This window comes from Lissotriton vulgaris, chromosome 5 (genome assembly GCF_964263255.1).
Source record: "Lissotriton vulgaris chromosome 5, aLisVul1.2, whole genome shotgun sequence".
Classification (NCBI taxonomy): Eukaryota; Metazoa; Chordata; class Amphibia; order Caudata; family Salamandridae; genus Lissotriton; species Lissotriton vulgaris.
Genome location: NC_141693.1, coordinates 107812252 through 107835598, shown reverse-complemented (window position 1 = coordinate 107835598; position 23347 = coordinate 107812252). Strand labels below are relative to the sequence as shown.

General features: G+C 47.6%; 1 protein-coding gene across 2 annotated transcripts in view; it reads left to right on the top strand.

Moving 5' to 3' along the window:
• Window positions 1-23347, top strand: part of CAMSAP1 (calmodulin regulated spectrin associated protein 1) — a 542816-nt gene that overhangs the window by 38365 nt on the left and 481104 nt on the right. The gene's annotated exons all lie outside the window — the stretch shown is intronic.

The window sequence follows — 23347 nt, the reverse complement described above, 5'->3', positions numbered from 1 at the left end:
GGTGTTGAGTGCGTGGAGGGTGTTGGCGTCGTAGCGACGTCAGGTGTTGTGGCGCTCACAGGTGCCAGTGGGTCTGCCGCTGGGCGCGGTCCAGGTGCAGACGGGCGCAGACGGGCTTGCCTTAGGTGCGCCAGCAGCGCACCAGCGGCACGCCCGCTGCGCACCTGCTGCGCGCATCCCTTCGCATTTAAGTAGGGCAGGGGTATGTGTCTGGGAGGTGGGATCGGGCGGGTTACGACGGGAAAGGAACGCAGTGGAAGCGTTACTGGAGTGGGCAGCACTTAGCCAGGTGCTCGGCATTGCTTCTGTGTGCTAATTCAGTGGTGGAAGCAATTGTATTCTACAAAGGCAAAACTTTACTCACTTGCTTACTAACTAACTTACTAACTTGAAATATCGGCGCAGCGGGACCCGCAAAGCGGGTCCGGCAAGGTTCAAAGCGCTAGCAGCGCTAACAGCACTCAGGGACAAGGATTCCTCTTGGGTAAGGTCCAAAATCCGATGGGAGTTCGAAATGCAACAAACGGCTTGGCTCGGTGTAAGGATTCCAGTGATAAAATGTGAATGCCCGCTTTTTCAACAATCAGGCGGGGGGCGTGTCCAGCGGGGAGAGCAGCCCAGGTGTGTTCGATGGGCGCGCAGGGGCTCCTGGACACTGGAGTCCCTGCCTGCTCGCAGCCCCGCCGACACTCTGCCCTGCCTGCTCCTCCTCACAGCAACTGCAGACCCACACTGACAGGCGCCTCCAGACACACGGCGCAGCGGGACCCGCGAAGCGGGTCCGGCAAGGTTCAAAGCGCTAGCAGTGCTAACAGCACTCAGGGACAAGGATTCCTCTTGGGTAAGGTCCAAAATCCGATGGGAGTTCGAAATGCAACAAACGGCTTGGCTCGGTGTAAGGATTCCGATTGAAATATCGCTATCTGCTTCATTTTCTTTTTGTCACATTCTTTTTACCATTTAACAAGAACTTTTATGTTTAAAACTGAAGCTTTTTTGCGTAAGTTTCAGTTTTTGAAAGGCTTTATTGTGACCATCAATGGATTATTCTTAGAAATGTACTTCTTGCTTGTGACCATGATCTATTTACATCCACCTTTTTGGCATTTACAGCATCATTTGATCTGTATCATTTGACCTAAGCTGCAATGGCATTCTTTATTGGAAAATATTCTAAAAGTCTTTACTGGGTGTTAATGTTAAAAGTTAATGTTAAAATCGGATTTATATAGCGCTCGGCTACTCAGAGGAGTGTCCCGGAGCTTTAACAAACGCGATACAGAGGTCCGTTGTAGATGAGTGGATTAATTAGTTATTGGGCAAACAGCCAAGACTTCAGCTCCTTCCTGAATGCTAGTAGTTTGCCGTTTTTCCTCAAAGAGACAGGCAGGGAATTCCAGAGTTGAGGTGCCAGGTGACCAAAGGTGCGACCCCCAATTCTCGCCCGTCTAATAGATGGAACTGATGCCATGGCCAGGGAGGCCGATCTCAAAGTCCTAGTGGGCAAATAGAAAGCCAGACGTTTCCTAATGTACTTCGCACCTGAGAGATGGAGCGCTTTGAAAGCAAGCGTGAGCGCCTTAAAAGCAATCCGTTTTTTAATAGGTAGCCAGTGCAGTCTTCTAAGTAATTCCGACGCACTGGATCTCCGATGGAGACCGTAGATGGCTCTCACAGCAGAGTTCAGCACTATCTGAAGGCGCGAAAGAAGATACTCTGGCAGGCCCAGGTAGAGTACGTTTGCGTAGTCCAAACGAGAACCTATCAGGGCCTGCACAGTAGTTTTCCTATGCTCTATGGAGAGGATCGGAAGGAATTTTTCTCTGCATTTTCAAGATGCCGAAACACTTCCCTGCAAATCCAAGAATCTGGGGCTTCAGAGTAAGGTCATCGTCAATAAGTACTCCAAGATTCTTGGCCTTGGAGGACTCAGCCGCCGGGGGATACATGTCTGGGGGCCACCAAGACTGCCATCTGGGATCGGGTGGGCATCCGAAAAAGAGCAACTCCGATTTATCGGATTTACATTTGAGGCTTTGATGTTTAAACCATTCGAAGACCGCACCCAGACAGCTTCTGATCAGCTGGCCATCAAAATCGGAACCCTTCTTGCAAGTAAAGAGGGGCTGGGTGTCATCAGCCTAGGACACGATCTGGGTGCCAAGCGACTCCGCCAGTGCCGCCAAAGGGGCCATATAGATGTTAAAGAGGGAGGGGCTTAAGATGGAGCCCTGAGGCACCCCCACCTCGAGTGGCGGCATATCGGCTGAGAATGGTGGGGCCCAGATCGTTTGACGGCGGTCTGCCAGAAATGACTCAAACCAGCTGAACACCGCTTCCCGAAGCCCGATCTCTCTGAGTCTTAAAAGGAGACCGTCGTGGGGAACGGTGTCGAAGGCTGCCGACAAGTCCAACATTACAAGCATGGCCTTACCTCCCGCGTCTAATACCTCTCTTATGGCATCAGTGACTTCTAACAGCGCGGTCTCCGTGCTCATGTTGGCACGAAAACCCGTCTGGGTGTCATGTAAGATGTTATGATGTTCTAGGTAGTTGGAGAGAGAGACGTGGACATGCTTCTCCACCACCTTAGCCAGTGCCGGGAGGAGGGAGATGGGCCTGTAGTTGGCATGGACCAACGGGTCCAGATTAGGCTTCTTCACAAGCGGCAGGATCAGGGCATGCTTCCAGGCCCGGGGAACCACTCCCGTGCTTAGCGAGAGATTAAGCACCGGGTTTATCAGGGAGTTGATGGCAGGAGCTATTTTTCCAAGACATTTTGCGGGACAGGGATCCTGAGGGGAGCCAGATTTTTTTCAATAAAATTTTTATTTTGCAGTTTAAAGAAACATGTAACACAACAAGGGCCACTGAGGTGTTGCATATCTCCCCACGCAGGGGGGCACCATCAAAGTCAAGTGCAATGACATCTTATAGAGATATAGACACATCCAGTTCGGAGCTACACGAGCAAAGCCATAAGTCCTTAGAGGGACAGTTCGGTAAGTCTATTAACAGCGTTGTATGATGTGGAGGCTGAGTAGAGGATCCATCAGACCCACGGGCCTTTACATCCACGCCGGACGGCTGCGGACCCAGCGATAAACACCCCAGTATGCCCAGAACAAGAAAATAAAACTCCACCCCCCGCCCCCCCTCCCCATGGAGGCGACTCCAGACACATTCACACACATTCTAACAATCAAACTAGACCTGAAAGAGGTGCAGTGACCGTAAAGATGCAGGACAGACAGCGGAAGGTAGCCCTTTAGAGAGGAAGGCAACCAAGGGGCCCCATTGAAACTGAAAGTTCTCGAAGTTATCTAGGAAGATGTCCGCCATTCTTTCCAAGCTCAGGAGCTTCCAAAGTCGTGCGTGCCACAAAGAGATTGCCGGTGCCTCCTTCCGCTTCCACGCAGCGGCCAACGTAAGTTTGGCCGCGCCCGGGCATAGCCATAGGATCTTCTTGTCAGCCCGGGTCTGATGTTCTAGTCCGGGTTCACGTAAGCCCAATAGAACAGAGGCAATGGAGTCCTCTATAGGGTAATGAAGGATGTCCCTGATATGTGAGAGAATCTCCTCCCAATATGGCCGGATAACCGGACAATCCCACCAGATGTGGCGGAAGTCCCCGAGTAGAGAGAGAAGGTCCAGCGAGGAAGAGAGAGACGGGGGGGGGGGGAAATCAGAAAAAGTGGGACCGTCAGGGACCGAGGATGTGGGCAAATAGACACTAGTCTCTGGTAAAATCACCGCGCTGGTGTTGGTCAATTAGTTTTATTGTAAATATTACTCATCGTCCGGGCTTGGTACATACTGCAGTACCAGCACAAGTCACCACATGGGTTTCTCTTTTCAGAAATCTATAGTTGAGCTTTGTTACTGAAAGCGACTGGCTTTTTAACATAGGTCTTATTTTGCCCAAATCCTACTCTACTTCAGTTCTGGTTTCCTCCTTTCATGCGCTTTATGTGATTGCATAGTTGATACAATCAACAGTGTGTGAACGTTGGATACTGTGACATTTGGGGCTAACTATATATTTTTATATTTTGTTTATTTTATTCTAACGTGGACAGTATATCTTTTTACACATTTGTTCTCCCTCTTGTGTCATTGTGGGTAGGAGGAACTTGCATGCTTGATGCAAACTAAATGCACTGGATATCCTAAGTCAGGGGTTCCTAAACGTTTGACTTCCGTGGACCTCCATGCAATCATTACTGGTGCCTTGCCTTTTTACAGTCCACCGAGACATCTTCTGGAAATGCAAGATTTTAGTACATTGCTTATTAGCATTTGATGTCCATGTGGCCTTTGAGACAGTGTTGAATACCATTGTTAAAGAATACGATTTATTCTGTAAGTTCACCCGCAGTTGCAAAGAGATTTGCATTTTATCTGAGATAAACAGTCCCATTGTTTTTCAAAATGCATCATTCCTGTTGATAAAATGAATTATTTATTTTAACTGTCTAATGAAGGATGAGGAGTAGGTCTAGATAAACTAACTTGAGTTCTGAGTGTCACTCCTTACAGGATCCTCTGAAATATATAGTCTAACACTGGTTTCATAGCTGCAAATTAACTGAATAAATTCATACGTGTATACACTGTTGACAATCTATGGTTTTCTGTTCTTATTTCATGTGAAATAAGGATGACTATGTTTTGCACAATCTGCAAACATTGTCTCTTTGTGAATTCAGTGTAGTTGGCTGGATTACTTTGAAATATGGTTTGCACCTCCTAGTTCCTTGACCTAACGACTGCCAACTCTTATGTGTAGCCAATGTCAAGTGTATCACACCAGTAGTCTTTAATTACTCTCGGGTACCAAATAAAAGTTGGGCTCACTATTGTGGAGGTAAGTGAGCCATACATCGAAGCAGACCTTATGAACAGCTTCAGACACAGGACATTTTGGGGTGGAAATGTTGCCTTTTTGATTTTCCTCCAAAGACCCTTGTGACTTTATGGATTCACGACTGAAGTACAGTTTTGAGGGCTCAACAAGCACTTTGCTTTGTTTTTGAAAACATATTTTATTGGTTTTCTGCCATCATACAGTATAAAACATGTAGCACATCATCCATATTCATCAAATATGTCCCCATGTTTAACTCCCAACTCCCCCCTTAAATCCCTCCCCCCTTACTCTCGTTGGTGTGGGTATGTAAAGATTCCCATATCTCATCACAATAGCAGCTGTACTGATAGCATTTCACAGCAGTATTCAAGCACTTTGCTTTGTATTCATTATTTTAATATTGATTTAACTCCATTGAACCAGCTATGCTTTACAGATTGTTGTAGCAGTGATCTACGACAATAGAAATACATTGATATAGAATTCAGTTTAGTGAACAGTTGAAACTGTACATAACTAGCACAACAGCACCAGAAAGTAATTTGAGATCATTAATGAGATACTGTACAATGTAGGGTTTCTGGACAGTTAGTACGATGCGTTCCTCGCTTGGAAGGAGACTTTTATAGAAATAAATGAAAGCTGTGAGGCTTCTAATAGCAGGACTGGGAGAGGATAGGAGTGAAAAATCTTTGCACACACATGCTATCTTGGAGTAATGACTCGTTAAGAAATTTAGACTGAGGAGTGGTATGGGTTGCAGTTGTAAGTGTTCATAAAATTGTGAATTCAAGGCAGCTTGAGCACATAATACATGTCTACAGGGCCTTATTGTTTGCTGTAGGCTAGCAAACCGGGTGTTTGTAGTTTGAGAGTAAGTGTGGGAGATTAAAAAGTGAGCATGGTGGACAGTTGAGTACTTTGCGGATTAGGTGTGATGAAGAAAGCTAAAGTGTTTAGGACCACCAGGATGTCAGTACGGGTTATGGTGTAGTGGAACAGTTGATGGGTGAAAGAATGTATATTGAACCAGCTGTTGAATTATGATGTTAGTGGCGAAGCATCATGCATAGTGGGCCTGTCTATTGTGTGCACTTAAAAGAGCAGCACCCTGTGAAGTGATGTAAAGTGTGTAGAAGGAATTGGAGGCGAACATGCTTTTGATCATGTCAGATGATTTACAAAATCTAAAGAAGATTTGATGAGTGAGTGAAAAAAAATTTCAAGGGCTGGACTGAAGGGGCGTGGAGAAAGCCAGAGTGGAAATGGTTGAGGGCTGGGATGGCAGATCACAGAAATCGAGAAGGATCTGTTTGAGTAGTGAGTGTAGAACGAGATATATTCAATATTCATACTACCAGTAATCGTGATCATGGCCTATTGAGGCTAGGGCTGGGGGATATAGTCCAATAAGGCCAAGACTTGAGAAGAAGCTTTGTTGGTGGCATTTGGTAATAAAGTTGAAGGTGCATGTATGTGCTGTTGGGGAAGACATAGTGTTTAAATGCACTGCCAGTGCAAACATATTGCATTGCAGCCCCATCTACTATGTGACCACTCATTACTTCTCTTCCAGTCATTTCTATTTGAAATTCTCTCTCAGTAAGCTGCAGATCTTAAGTATGTATAAAGCTCTGAAAATAATCTTACATACCCGACGGGGCAATACACCATTACAAGATTCCACATTTCCAAGAAAACACAGGCAGTGTAAAAGATAAAAGGCATCTTTTCTTTAGTCGTTTGGTTATGTATCCTTCTCATAAAGTCCGGAAGGCTGAGTCACATTATTGCCAGTTCATAGAATAACCATCTTCATCTAGCTCACACCTTTGCAATTTTAGGCACACAAATCAAACATTTTTTCAGATGTTAATTGTTTGCTCGTAAAATTCGATATCTTTAAATAGTTTGAAAAGCAGGAATATGTGACCTGATGGTTCGAGGTAAAATGCCATAAATTCAGTACATGGGATTTCTGGAAGCTGATGCAACTGTTGCGGAACCAGTTTCCTCTTACTAGTGAAGTCTGATACAATCGGCGCCGCTTGGTTGTTCAACATTGTGAAATATGAATGAGCCACACCAAAAGCCCAATATCAGGTTATTGCTGTAGTCTAGCAATTGTTTCTAAGTGCTCATTAGCTAAGCTAAATTCTTTTTTGACAATTTGTCATGAGACGCTCCCAATTAAATCAAGCAGTTTTTTCACCTTCCATGTAGCATCAAGATCCCTGGCTAGTTGTTTGTATCTTATCCATGATGGGAACCTTAAAACCTGAAATGAATTGGTGTAAGTGTGCAAAAAGAGGTGGAGGTTAGTTGCTGGTGTCACATGGAGGTAGGCTGGTCTACAAAGAGAGTGGGGGGCACTTGGACAGTAGTGGATTTGAGAGGTAGGCTGTCTGGAGGGTAGTGGGTTAGAAGAATGATCTAAAAGAAGTGTATTTAGTGTGGAGGAGAGAGAGTGACTTTGGAGCTAGGGAAGAGAGGTTTAAGTGTTAGGGCGTTGGGAAAAAGGGTTGTGATGGATGTGCAAGGGTGAGACAGAAGGGAATAGCAGATGGCAAGAAGAGGGGAAAAAACGGTAGGCCTATATAGAGAGGAAGGTAGAGTAGCACTTCATTGCCCGGAGGGGAAAGGGTAAGGTGGTAGTGGAGATGAGGTAGAATAAATAAGAGAGTTTGGATGGCAGGATGTAACCAGAGTAAACTGCTTCTGCTGACTAAATTGGGGGTGAATTCAACTCCGTGTCAGTTCTCCTTTGTTGCGGTTTTCTAAGCGGGATGACTTCAGATTTGTGGAATAAAGTTGGGGCAGTAAGTGTTCTGAACATGATAGTGTGGACGAAATAGGCCATACAAGTTCCCTCAACCTGATCTCTCTGACTCTACTGTGGAATTGTTTCAAGGGTCTTTTTAAGCTATTTCAGTACGAAGAGTACATCAATTATGTGATTGAGGATTTCAGTAGATGGAACTAAATGAACCTTGTAAGTGTAATGAGCTGTAGGATCAGAGCAGTTACTCCCATTAGTCTTGTCTTTTTCCTCTTATTCTTGAATGTCCTGAAGGCATTGGATATGTTTATCATGCAGAGCCTGACTTGTAGAGGGCGACCTGGCCTAAACCTGCCAATGTCTTGATGCATCAATGCCTGATGGGTGGTTGAGTGTAAATATGCAAAGGGGCAGGAGTATGCAGGCTGAGGAACAGTTGTGTTTGTTGATGCACAACTGTGTTCTAAAGTGTGTATTATACTTGCTCCAGTGCTTTAATCTAGACTCGCCCTATCCGAGGCCTCCCTATCAGCGCTCCATACCCGTAGGTGTGTTTGTTTTTAAAATGCTGTGTGTGTTGTCGATAATTCTGTTTTGCTCATCTCTGCTCTGTAAAAAAACATTCTTGTCCTCTCCACTTTCAACCCATTCTTGGATCCTCCGTCATGGGCCAAGTGACCTCCATCTCGAACCTAGTGTCCCGATCCATCCTTATTCCCTAGCCACAGCTACCTCCCTCTGCTCCTTGAAGGACTTGCAGCCAGATTCATCAAAGTAAATTTGGCTCGCAAAGGGCGAGATTCTGAGAATCTGGCCCTTTGCGAGCGCTATTTTTGCATTTGGGATTCATCATCCCAAATGCAAAAATCGCAATTATAGAAATCGCTAAATTGCATTTAAGGAATCTCAATTTGAGATTCCTTAAATGCAATTCATGAACCATTTAAAATATTGCGAATTCGCAATCTGGGGCCGCTATTTACCGCGAAGTTAAACTACGTGTTAAATAGCAAAAACTTTAAAAAATGCACTAAAGTGCATTTTTCAAAGTTTCATGTTGGGCACACACATGCCCTAAGGGCATGTGTGTGCGCAACATATGTGCACACATCAATTTCAGGGGTGCAACAGGGTGTCCTTTGGACACCCCTGCACCCTTGAAATTGCAATCTCAATTTTCGAATCGCTAATTGCGATTAGCAAATTGAGATGGTCTTCCCATTCATTCCTACGGGCCTCTAGGCCCGTAGGAATGAATGGGGAGATATTCCTTAATTGCGACTCGCAATTTGCGACTCGCAATTAAGGAATTATTAGAAATCGCTATTTTTGAATGGATTTCTTGATGAATAACATTTTGCTATTCCTTAATAGCGAATCGGTATTTTTCGCTATTAAGGAATCGCAAAATGTGTTGAATCTGGGGGTTAATGTTTGAGCTGCCTCAAGCATCCCAACGGTGCACAAACAAGTTGCACAGGGCCAGAACCAAGAGTCTTCGACCACCAATTTCTGGATCCTTTTGTGAGCTTGTCCCCCTGGCTTAGTGCATCGCTGGAGTATTAGGGTAGCTAGTCTGGGGGCAGTGGAGCACAGAGTTGTCGAATTGTTTTAAACGATGAACAGCTGCAGGAAGCACAGACTGAGCGGTAAATGCTCTTCCAGTGTTGGGCCATATTTCCACTCCTTGTGTGCCTCTCCACCCTTCTCTTCCCATTTAATATGCACTTGTGACAATTACCCCAGTAAAGAAGAAAATAAGAAAACAAGTTGTGAAATGACATTCAAATAGTATAATTATTTTATGTCTAATTCTTGTGAACCAGCTGCCTCCCTGCGCCCAAGGTAATTGTGATATCTGTAATGCATGCTGATCCTGAAGCTAGTAAAGGAGCAAGCATTTGCAATGCAATAGGTCTTGCATTACTGAAAGTTTGAGCTATTGGCGTAGCAAATAAAAATGCAACACCATTAGCTCAAACTTTCAGCAATGCGAGACCTATCTCATTGCAAAGGCTTGCTTAAAATGCCATCAATGATTGTTTTTGTGCAGGAAGGTGTGCCTTCCTGCACAAAAACAATCATCCCCACAACATAGGCACCGTTGCAACTTGATGTAAGGGTGCCTGCACTGGCCCATGACAGCAAATTGTGCTCCAGTGCAGGGGAAAGCACATGATTGTGCCGTATTGATTTTAATGCTACGCATATCAGTGCTTTTAAAATTACCCAGCTCGGCGTCATTTTGTAGTAAATGAGGCCCATAATACGTAATTACAAATGAAAGCTGCAATTCAGAAGAGCTATGGATTGTGTGATTTTGAGATGTCTATACAGCACAGTAAAAGTTCCAACAACACTGGATAGAGAGCGAGAGAGAGCGCGCCTTGGTTTTCTCAGTACATGGCTCCGTGAGGGTCATCTCAGACAGCTGCAGGAAATGTGAAGACAGATCATGTTGTTCGAGTACCCAGTAACTAACTCCCAGATGATGACAGCATTGTTAAATATGGGCCCAGATTTACTCAACTTTGCACTACTGCAGTCTGTGACTAGCAGTCCCGGTAGAGCCCGGTTCAACTTCTGGGTGCACTCCCACAGGCCGTTACTATAGGTCCCTGTAGAGCCAGGCTCTTTTACTGGGTTCACTCATGCACTATGGCAGGCCGTTATTAGATGCCCTTGTAGAGCCAGGCTCTAGTGCCGAGTTCACTCATGCACTACCGCAGACCGTTACTAGAGGTCCCTGTAGAGCCAGGCTCTTGTTCTGGGTTCACTCATGCACTATGGCAGGCCGTTATTAGATGCCCTTGTAGAGCCAGGCTCTAGTGCCGAGTTCACTCATGCACTACCGCAGACCTTTACTAGAGGTCCCTGTAGAGCCAGGCTCTTGTTCTGGGTTCACTCATGCACTATGGCAGGCCGTTATTAGATGCCCTTGTAGAGCCAGGCTCTAGTGCCGAGTTCACTCATGCACTACCGCAGACCGTTACTAGAGGTACCTGTAGAGCCAGGCTCTTGTTCTGGGTTCACTCATGCACTATGGCAGGCCGTTATTAGATGCCCTTGTAGAGCCAGGCTCTAGTGCCGAGTTCACTCATGCACTACCGCAGACCTTTACTAGAGGTCCCTGTAGAGCCAGGCTCTTGTGCTGGGTTCACTCATGCACTATGGCAGGCCGTTATTAGATGTCCTTGTAGAGCCAGGCTCTAGTGCCGAGTTCACTCATGCACTACCGCAGACCGTTACTAGAGGTACCTGTAGAGCCAGGCTCTTGTGCTGGGTTCACTCATGCACTATGGCAGGCCGTTATTAGATGCCCTTGTAGAGCCAGGCTCTAGTGCCGAGTTCACTCATGCACTACCGCAGACCGTTACTATAGGTCCCTGTAGAGCCAGGCTCTTTTACTGGGTTCACTCATGCACTATGGCAGGCCGTTATTAGATGCCCTTGTAGAGCCAGGCTCTAGTGCCGAGTTCACTCATGCACTACCGCAGACCGTTACTAGAGGTCCCTGTAGAGCCAGGCTCTTGTGCTGGGTTCACTCATGCACTATGGCAGGCCGTTATTAGATGTCCTTGTAGAGCCAGGCTCTAGTGCCGAGTTCACTCATGCACTACCGCAGACCTTTACTAGAGGTCCCTGTAGAGCCAGGCTCTTGTGCTGGGTTCACTCATGCACTATGGCAGGCCGTTATTAGATGTCCTTGTAGAGCCAGGCTCTAGTGCCGAGTTCACTCATGCACTACCGCAGACCGTTACTAGAGGTACCTGTAGAGCCAGGCTCTTGTGCTGGGTTCACTCATGCACTATGGCAGGCCGTTATTAGATGTCCTTGTAGAGCCAGGCTCTAGTGCCGAGTTCACTCATGCACTACCGCAGACCTTTACTAGAGGTCCCTGTAGAGCCAGGCTCTTGTGCTGGGTTCACTCATGCACTATGGCAGGCCGTTATTAGATGCTCTTGTAGAGCCAGGCTCTAGTGCCGAGTTCACTCATGCACTACCGCAGACCGTTACTAGAGGTACCTGTAGAGCCAGGCTCTTGTGCTGGGTTCACTCATGCACTATGGCAGGCCGTTATTAGATGTCCTTGTAGAGCCAGGCTCTAGTGCCGAGTTCACTCATGCACTACCGCAGACCGTTACTATAGGTCCCTGTAGAGCCAGGCTCTTTTACTGGGTTCACTCATGCACTATGGCAGGCCGTTATTAGATGCCCTTGTAGAGCCAGGCTCTAGTGCCGAGTTCACTCATGAAGTACCGCAGACCGTTACTAGAGGTACCTGTAGAGCCAGGCTCTTGTGCTGGGTTCACTCATGCACTATGGCAGGCCGTGATTAGATGTCCTTGTAGAGCCAGGCTCTAGTGCCGAGTTCACTCATGCACTACCGCAGACCGTTACTATAGGTCCCTGTAGAGCCAGGCTCTTTTACTGGGTTCACTCATGCACTATGGCAGGCCGTTATTAGATGCCCTTGTAGAGCCAGGCTCTAGTGCCGAGTTCACTCATGAAGTACCGCAGACCGTTACTAGAGGTACCTGTAGAGCCAGGCTCTTGTGCTGGGTTCACTCATGCACTATGGCAGGCCGTTATTAGATGCCCTTGTAGAGCCAGGCTCTAGTGCCGAGTTCACTCATGCACTACCGCAGACCGTTACTATAGGTCCCTGTAGAGCCAGGCTCTTTTACTGGGTTCACTCATGCACTATGGCAGGCCGTTATTAGATGCCCTTGTAGAGCCAGGCTCTAGTGCCGAGTTCACTCATGCACTACCGCAGACCGTTACTAGAGGTCCCTGTAGAGCCAGGCTCTTGTGCTGGGTTCACTCATGCACTATGGCAGGCCGTTATTAGATGTCCTTGTAGAGCCAGGCTCTAGTGCCGAGTTCACTCATGCACTACCGCAGACCTTTACTAGAGGTCCCTGTAGAGCCAGGCTCTTGTGCTGGGTTCACTCATGCACTATGGCAGGCCGTTATTAGATGTCCTTGTAGAGCCAGGCTCTAGTGCCGAGTTCACTCATGCACTACCGCAGACCGTTACTAGAGGTACCTGTAGAGCCAGGCTCTTGTGCTGGGTTCACTCATGCACTATGGCAGGCCGTTATTAGATGTCCTTGTAGAGCCAGGCTCTAGTGCCGAGTTCACTCATGCACTACCGCAGACCTTTACTAGAGGTCCCTGTAGAGCCAGGCTCTTGTGCTGGGTTCACTCATGCACTATGGCAGGCCGTTATTAGATGCTCTTGTAGAGCCAGGCTCTAGTGCCGAGTTCACTCATGCACTACCGCAGACCGTTACTAGAGGTACCTGTAGAGCCAGGCTCTTGTGCTGGGTTCACTCATGCACTATGGCAGGCCGTTATTAGATGTCCTTGTAGAGCCAGGCTCTAGTGCCGAGTTCACTCATGCACTACCGCAGACCGTTACTATAGGTCCCTGTAGAGCCAGGCTCTTTTACTGGGTTCACTCATGCACTATGGCAGGCCGTTATTAGATGCCCTTGTAGAGCCAGGCTCTAGTGCCGAGTTCACTCATGAAGTACCGCAGACCGTTACTAGAGGTACCTGTAGAGCCAGGCTCTTGTGCTGGGTTCACTCATGCACTATGGCAGGCCGTTATTAGATGTCCTTGTAGAGCCAGGCTCTAGTGCCGAGTTCACTCATGCACTACCGCAGACCGTTACTATAGGTCCCTGTAGAGCCAGGCTCTTTTACTGGGTTCACTCATGCACTATGGCAGGCCGTTATTAGATGCCCTTGTAGAGCCAGGCTCTAGTGCCGAGTTCACTCATGAAGTACCGCAGACCGTTACTAGAGGTACCTGTAGAGCCAGGCTCTTGTGCTGGGTTCACTCATGCACTATGGCAGGCCGTTATTAGATGTCCTTGTAGAGCCAGGCTCTAGTGCCGAGTTCACTCATGCACTACCGCAGACCGTTACTATAGGTCCCTGTAGAGCCAGGCTCTTTTACTGGGTTCACTCATGCACTATGGCAGGCCGTTATTAGATGCCCTTGTAGAGCCAGGCTCTAGTGCCGAGTTCACTCATGAAGTACCGCAGACCGTTACTAGAGGTACCTGTAGAGCCAGGCTCTTGTGCTGGGTTCACTCATGCACTATGGCAGGCCGTTATTAGATGTCCTTGTAGAGCCAGGCTCTAGTGCTGAGTCCACTCATGCACTACCGCAGACCGTTACTAGAGGTCCTTGTAGAGCCAGGCTCTTTTGCTGGGTTCACTCATGCACTATGGCAGGCCGTTATTAGATGCCCTTGTAGAGCCAGGCTCTAGTGCTGAGTCCACTCATGCACTACCGCAGACCGTTACTAGAGGTCCCTGTAGAGCCAGGCTCTTGTGCTGGGTTCACTCATGCACTATGGCAGGCCGTTATTAGATGCCCTTGTAGAGCCAGGCTCTAGTGCCGAGTTCACTCATGCACTACCGCAGACCGTTACTAGAGGTACCTGTAGAGCCAGGCTCTTGTGCTGGGTTCACTCATGCACTATGGCAGGCCGTTATTAGATGTCCTTGTAGAGCCAGGCTCTAGTGCCGAGTTCACTCATGCACTACCGCAGACCGTTACTATAGGTCCCTGTAGAGCCAGGCTCTTTTACTGGGTTCACTCATGCACTATGGCAGGCCGTTATTAGATGCCCTTGTAGAGCCAGGCTCTAGTGCCGAGTTCACTCATGCACTACCGCAGACCGTTACTATAGGTCCCTGTAGAGCCAGGCTCTTTTACTGGGTTCACTCATGCACTATGGCAGGCCGTTATTAGATGCCCTTGTAGAGCCAGGCTCTAGTGCCGAGTTCACTCATGAAGTACCGCAGACCGTTACTAGAGGTACCTGTAGAGCCAGGCTCTTGTTCTGGGTTCACTCATGCACTATGGCAGGCCGTTATTAGATGCCCTTGTAGAGCCAGGCTCTAGTGCCGAGTTCACTCATGCACTACCGCAGACCGTTACTATAGGTCCCTGTAGAGCCAGGCTCTTTTACTGGGTTCACTCATGCACTATGGCAGGCCGTTATTAGATGCCCTTGTAGAGCCAGGCTCTAGTGCCGAGTTCACTCATGAAGTACCGCAGACCGTTACTAGAGGTACCTGTAGAGCCAGGCTCTTGTTCTGGGTTCACTCATGCACTATGGCAGGCCGTTATTAGATGCCCTTGTAGAGCCAGGCTCTAGTGCCGAGTTCACTCATGCACTACCGCAGACCGTTACTAGAGGTACCTGTAGAGCCAGGCTCTTGTGCTGGGTTCACTCATGCACTATGGCAGGCCGTTATTAGATGTCCTTGTAGAGCCAGGCTCTAGTGCCGAGTTCACTCATGCACTACCGCAGACCGTTACTATAGGTCCCTGTAGAGCCAGGCTCTTTTACTGGGTTCACTCATGCACTATGGCAGGCCGTTATTAGATGCCCTTGTAGAGCCAGGCTCTAGTGCCGAGTTCACTCATGAAGTACCGCAGACCGTTACTAGAGGTACCTGTAGAGCCAGGCTCTTGTTCTGGGTTCACTCATGCACTATGGCAGGCCGTTATTAGATGCCCTTGTAGAGCCAGGCTCTAGTGCCGAGTTCACTCATGCACTACCGCAGACCGTTACTAGAGGTCCCTGTAGAGCCAGGCTCTTGTGCTGGGTTCACTCATGCACTATGGCAGGCCGTTATTAGATGTCCTTGTAGAGCCAGGCTCTAGTGCAGAGTTCACTCATGCACTACCGCAGACCGTTACTAGAGGTCCTTGAAGAGCCAGGCTCTTTTGCTGGGTTCACTCATGCACTATGGCAGGCCGTTATTAGATGTCCTTTGAGAGCCAGGCTCTAGTGCCGAGTTCACTCATGCACTACCACAGGCCCTTACTAGAGTTCCCTGTAGAGGCAGGCAGTGTGCTTTAGGCCAATTTTACCTGCTAACATTTTATTTTCTCAAGCTGAAAACCTGCTCAGGATTCTAATGAGCATTATTATTTCCCAGTCCTCTTTTTAATCCCCCCCCCCCCAAAGCATTACATTAAAGAACCAATGAGAAAAATACATTTTCCTGAGAGACATTCGAGTAAATTATCATGAAACAGTGGCTCTGCTTTAATTTATGCCCCTTCCTGGCACGTCTACAATTAGACAAAAGATGCCACATGATTGACAGGCGCACGGACATCAAGCAGAGGTAACGGTTACATATTTTTCGAGGATCGTTCTATTATCTCCTTTGTGACCGAAATGCTCCAGAGAATAAAAAAAATTGACAATTGTTGAAGGTTAACTTCTTTACTTTTAATAAAGAAAATAGGATAGTATATGGCAAGATCGGACTCGAGCACCGTACACGTGATCTGAAATGCATGCAAGTGCTATGTACGCTGCAGCAGGGAGGGGGAGTGCATGGGTGCATCAAATAGTACCTCAATTAGGTGGGGAGCAGCGGACTGGCACGGTTTAAACTTGAATTAATCTGTGCTTAGTCCCTGCTGCACAGCCAGTGTCGGAAATGACATTTTAGCTGAACTGGCCACTTACAGAGCTAGTAAAGAAGAGTGACGTGAAGACAGCAAATTGTTAGTCACAGGCGGGCTCCAAGCCCTTTACTGACTACAGCAGCGTCTCGCACCGAGACGCATGTGCAAGCGCATGCATTCGCAGGTTCGACCCTAAAAAATGACAAATCTCCAGTATTTTGTTTCTGAGGTGGAGATTCAGTGGTTGTCGATCTTGGAGGCATTCCATCTCTTAGGAATGAATGCAGGAAACGTAAAGCTTCTTATTCGACTGTGGTGGCATCTTTAGTGTTTTCTTACCATATATTGTTAGTAGCTGTGTCTACATTAAATCTATCTTACCACTGGACAAGATGGGCAGTAAAAAATGTACTAGAATTTCATTTCCGTGATTTTAAATCTTGTGCTGTTTTACACCTGAGGCCCAACGCTACTTGCTCCAGACTGGAACAAAGTGAACTCTCAACATGTTAATTTGACTACTGTAGCTTCCCTGTTTTTGCACTGCTGTGTTTTTATCAGACAATCTGGACGATGACGATACCTTACACTTTTATAGAAGAAAGTTCTGGCCTAAAGTCTTGAGGGTAGTTTGACAGGTGACTTTGGAAGAAAGAATTTTGACTTCACCATATGGACCATAAAAGGTCGCAGTTATTGTGGGTAGAGAATCGGTGACCAACTAAACACAAAGACCCGTGAGTGAGGGAAATCGTCCTTTAAAAGGGACATCCCCTTAGCACTCTACCACATTCCGTAGACCCAAGGGTCTCGTGTGTTGTTTCTTGATTAGAGGAGTCAACCCCTGCAGGTCTTTAAACCTCCTCTTTGGAAATAGGACGATAAATATGAACATTGCCGGCGCCATCTTGTGTAATGAAGGTCCCTACGAGCACATAAGCGGCAACCATTTTAGTCACTGCAGTCATTTCCCACATTGCTGATCACCTGCACATCACCCCAGCTGCCCTCATCCGCCCCCGCGCTCTGACTGAACCCGAGCACACATACAGGGGTCGTAAAACCATGTCAGCATGACAATACCCTAGAGCCGCTTCCCACACCAAACCCACTTGTCCTTTCATCCTCTGCGCGCAATCAGGCCTCCCTGATAACCTCCTCTACTGCACCTGGCTACTCAATCCGTCCCAAGGAGCTAACCGACCCCTGCAGACTTAGTTTATTGCCCATGTAACGACAGAACTTGCCTCACCAACAAAGGGGCCGGAATTTAATCAGTGACCCGACCCCTTTTATCTGACCGATTCCACATGTTTTAGGTCCTGTCAGAATGTCCAGCTGCGAGATATCGATCATCTTTAAGATCCGGGTGGAGGAACATTTGCTACTGGACTTGTGTGAGAACTAGCTTAAGGCGGGGATTCCAAGGATGTTTCACTATGTAATAAAGTAACACCAGAAATGTTTGACCATGCAATAAAGTGACAAAAAAAACATATAGAAAGCCAGGCCTCAGAGATGCAGTTAGAGCACCTGCTGACGAAAGCCCCGGTGTCTAATGCGATGTGCTCTCCTCTGGAGCAAATAAACTTGTTCTTCGCCTTCCAACTGCCAGCGCCTGCCTCGTTATTTTGATCGCTATTCTCAAGGTGAATTCGAGGTGGTTTGCACCAAGCAGCATCGAAAGTCCTGGGAGTTTCGTTGCTTTTCATCAATTGGCGCACCAACGTCGGGCCCATCAGCGACACCTGGGTCCAGTGAGAGAGGTCCTAACGGCCGAGTGAACATCTAAACGATCTGGAAGGGCACCTGCCTGAAAGAGACCCTCGTCTGGCGGCCGATCAACTGAACTTCACCGGTTCCGAACAGACCTCTCTCGAGTGACCTACGGTCCTGACTGGGACCTTGCTTGAACGCTGCATCTTTGGAGTGAGAGGACAAACGGGCGCTGGAAGGGGACGCCGAAGAACCGGTCCGTAACGGTCCGGGTAAGGTCATGATATACGACAAAAGAAACTGATTGTTTGATTGTATTGAAATTGTTCACCCGAATACTAGTATTCTGTTCTTTGAAGTTATTGGTAGTAATTGAGGTATTCCCTGCTTGCAAACAAGCATAGCATAGGAATATTCCCTCTTTGCAGGCAGCGAAGGACATGTAGTGCGTACCTTTGTCCACGACCTATTGAGATATTCATATTGACCGCTTGTACATCATGCCTGTCTTCTGAAAATTGTTTGATTGTTTTGGACCAGACCGTTTGTTAGAGGTCAGTCATCCAGCACCACCGCAAGGCACCCCTAACAAGGACATGTATGTCAAATATAGAGTTGCCACCGTTGCTTACAGCAAACTATGGCACAAATATACTAGAAATGACCAGGTAAATCTGTGGCCACTGACGGGATCTTTCGATCTCGCTAAAATAGAAATCTTAGAAACCGCGCTCTTTAAAAAGAAACCATGCAAGCCATGCTCGACAACTTCGGCCACTGGCGAAAGGAAGCAATGCAACGAAAGAAAAGAGGTGAAGCCAGGCAGGATAAAGAAACACGAAAGTCTGCTTACCAGAATTATAAAAAGTTAGAAGAGGATATCAAAGAAAGAGAGAACGATAAAAGAGAACAAGAAGTGAAATTATCGGGCCAGTGCCCTGTTAGAACGCCTTCAACTCTGTACCCAGAGTTACCGGCTAAACAAAGAATAAACGATGACCTCTTATGGGGTCACCCGATTATCCACATGCCACCTCCTTATGCCCCTAACCACTGCATAGTTCAGCAACAAGAACAGCAAGATATCAGCGGAGACGCCACAATCGTTTCCGCTCCAGTCGAGCCACTTGCACCAAGTGCCTCATCCACGAACTCATTAGTGGTAGTAGGACCAGTAGAAAAAGGGTTACCCAGGATTCCGCGATGAAGTACACACGAGCGGGCAAATATTGATAAGATAGTCAAAACCCTTGTAAATAGAAGAGAAACAGAAGAGTATGAGACAGACATATGAATTTCTTATGACGTGAGCCACAAGCGATTCTTCATTGCGCGCTTCTGCTACTATGCGCTCACTGCCTATGAAGAGAAATACCAAGATATAGGACCAGCGAGGCTAATGGCACTTTATTGAAAAGTGGATATAGGAGACGAGAATGACAGCGAGGTAGAAGAACTCTTCTTGTCCACGTTAGAAGTATTCCGCCACCTCGTAGAACAAGGGCGGATAGATAGAGTATCGAAGCCAGTGACTCCCCAATGGAGAAACTGGATAACATGATGCCGATAAAAGAGGCTGCCCCGTAATGGGTCCCCCCTAGAGGACAAGGGACTCATGACGACCTAAATCATCAGGACGCTTAAGGGAGGGTAGTGTACAATTGGATGTATCAGCCATGGGACAGACAGGACATCCTGACATTCCGTAAATCTCTTCTAGGTTTACGGAAGAATCCCACCGCCTTTTACACCGAACTAGGTACCGCTTTGGGGTCCACGATAATGACACTTGCCGACATTGACTTGTTATTTGGGTTATGTTTGCCGGACGATGTGTGGAAGCAGATCAGGAAGATAAACCACTCGGAATTGTTTGGCCATACCTGGGAACAACTCGACACATTAGAAAAGCAACGGAATCCTGGGCAAAAACCAGTAAAAGCTATATTGGACCTCCCCGATAAAATAGTGCAGAAAGTAAAAACATTGATACCAGAGAAAAAGATAGACTGGTCCATAGTGACAGCGTGCCGCCAGAAACCTCAAGAGGATGTCTCCGAGTATTTCTCGAGATTCGAAACCGTGTTCTCCGACTACAGTGGACAGGACATGTCCACTGCGACTGGACACCACTTATTTGTGCAGAATTACGTTAAAGGACTACTAACGGAGGTATCCCAGAAATTAGAGACTAGCGAAAGTAGTTGGGCAGCCTCTAAGCCAGCGGCTATTCTCCAAATGACTCAGTACTATGAGCATCAGAAAAACGAAAATGGCAGGGCCACAGAAAAGAAAAAGAAAGACTTAAAGGAAAGAGTAATGATAGCCCAGCTCAAAGGGATGAATACGGGACGGGAACCATATAAAGGAAGTTAACAACAGAATATCCCTAGAGTACAGCCTCCTAGAAATGACTCAGTGACACCGTATGTACGACAACAGGACTTGGGACAAGACCAATATGCATTCTGCAAGGAATACGGGCACTGGAAGTCTCAGTGCCCAGCCTTATTAGGAGCTAGTAGAGGCAGAGGGATGAGAGAAATGCCACATGAACAGGGAGGAAGAGGACGTGGAAGAGGGTATGCGAGCGATGTTAGCGAACGAAGGCCAGTGAACACATTTGACCGCCCTAAACAGAACCAGTGCCAGCAGACAGATTACGACAATATGTATGACTTTGCATAGGATAGCCAGGGGCAAGGGAGGGATCCAGTTGAGCTCTATGTTGACCAGCAAGGCCCTTATGTCACCGCAAAGGTCCTGGGCACAGAGTCACCATTTTTGGTAGACACAGGAGCAACACGTAGTGCACTATCCAAACGACTGATTCCACGGGCACTCTTGTCTGGCTCACACAACCTCTATAGGATTTGACGGTACGCCCTCCACCAACCCTTTGTCCAGACCAATCCCCTTCAAACTGGAAAATAATGTTATTGACACGACGTTCCTTCTCTCCTCCAACACCCCAGACTCCATTATGGGTCTCGACCTACTGAAACATTTCCATGCGACTATCAGGTGTTCGCCGCACGGAGTAAGAGTCATCTTAAATGACTATCACCAGCTCTTGAGAGGCAACCCCTCCCAACACATGTACCCCATCTCTGAAGCAGACACTTCCCTACTAGATACTTTACCCTCGCATCTATGGGCTAAAGCTGATTCCGACATAGGACGAATGATGATCGACCCAGTACATGTGACTATACAGCCTGACGCAACCTTACCGAAAATACCCCAGTACAAGATATCGCCAGAGGGCAAGAAAGCCTTGACCGAAATCATACAGTCACTCGTAGAGGCGGGAGTGGTAGAAAAGGTAGTGAGCAATGTTTGTAATAGTCCCATTCTACCAATCATAAAGGGACAGGGAGAGGGAGATGGAAAGGCCTATCGCTTTATCATCGACCTACGGGAAGTAAACAAAATATAAGTACCACAGTATCCAGTAGTTTCTGACATCACCACCATCCTAACCCTGATTCCGTCAACTGCTACCACTTTCACTATTATTGATCTCAAAAATGCTTTCTTCTCCATACCCATTCACCAAGACAGTCGCTATCTCTTCGAATTCACTCTAAGATCCCGCTCATATAGATTTTGTCGAGCACCCCAGGGGTACACAGAGAGCCCGAGCATCTATAGCCAGGCGCTCAAGAGACAGTTAGATGCAGTTCAAGTGCCGGACGGAGTGGTGTTGATACAGTATGTGGACGATATCCTTCTAGCAGCAGACACCACTCCAATAGCTGTCAGAGCCACCATCCAACTCCTACACTTCCTTACGGACAATGGCCACAAAGTTTCTCGAAAGAAATTGCAGTTCTGCCAGCCACAAGTGACCTATTTAGGCCACCTCTTATCGAAAGAAGGAAGAAGACTCACACCCGACAGAATCCAGACAATCCTAGACACTCCCATTCCCAAGAATCAGAAGCAGGTCCGCTTTCTGATAGGCCTCACCTCATTCTGCCGACAGTGGTTACCAAACTTTAGTCTCACTGTGAAACCCCTTCTCTCCCTCCTAGCCAAAGACACCCCCTCACCTTTCCCCTGGACACCCGAATGCCAGTCAGCATACAAAGTATTGCGAGATGCCCTCTGTTCAGCCCCTGTTCTAGGTACCCCAGACTACTCCAAACCATTCTTCCTCTACACTCATGAAAGGGAGGGATGTGCATTGTCCGTCTTAACACAGTCGATTGGTCACAAACATCGCCCATGTGCATACTTCTCGGCCACCCTCGACCCAGTAGCTAGAGCGTTGCCAGCGCGCTTGCGCGCTGTGGCAGCTGCAGCAGTATCCATACACCAGAGCGAGGGAATAGTGCTCTCCAACCCAATCACCGTGTTAGTACCCCATGTAGTCGACACACTACTGAACCAGACCAAGACCCAACATCTGACTAGCGCACGACTGACAGGTTACAAGTTGACCCTGCTAGCACCTCACATCACCCTGAAGCGATGTACCACTCTCAATCCAGCCACATTGTTACCTCTACCTGAGAATGACCCTGGTGTGACTCCTGCACGATTGCGTGACCCTCACTGACGAACAGACAAAGAGTAGAGTAGATCTCCGAGACACTGCCTTCCCAGAACCAGACGGGGAACTATGGGTAGACTGCTCGTGCCTCAAACTTCCCGACGGCACCACCTCAGCAGCATATGCCGTAACCACAGCCCGAACCATCCTAGAGACATCCCGCATTGCCCAGCGATCCGCCCAAGCAGCAGAACTCATTGCCCTTACACGAGCGTGTATTTTAGCGGCTGGCACGACAGTCAACATATACACTGATAGCCAGTATGCCTTTGGGGTAGTTCATCATTTTGGGCTCCTTTGGAGGGAATGAGGGATCCTGACATCACACGGCACACCCATCCTACACGGAGATCTAGTCTCCGCATTGACTGAAGCAGTCCTCCTCCCCAATCAGCTAGCAGTGATTAAATGCCAAGCACATAAGAAAGTGACTGACCTCATTGGCCAGGGAAACGCACTAGCTGACATTACTGCCCGAACCACAGCCCAGGACAGAACCACGACACGGATGTACGTCACTAGGTCACGAGCAGAACAATGGATTGATGCTAGAACGACTGTAAGGGACATACAAACGACAGGCACACAAGACGAACTGACTGAATGGGCTCGGGTGGGACTAAAAGACGAGGAAGGCTGCTGGAGGACAAAAGACTGGGACAAATGGATGCTCCCAAATGCCTATCTGATCCCTATATTGACCATGGCACATTTACCCACACACATGGGATCTGCCCCCATGACCGAACTGATCACCAGAGTATGGCATAGCAGTAAGATAGCAGAATCAGCAAAACGACTAGTACAGCAATGCATAGCATGCCTGCAACACAACCCAGGGAAAGGGACCGTAGTGCCACGGGGAGGGTTTGGAGTCCCCGACCATCCCTTTGAAGTCCTCCAAATGGACTACATCCAACTAGAAAGGTGCCGCGGTCTTAAATACGTATTGGTGATCGTGTGCGCTTTTAG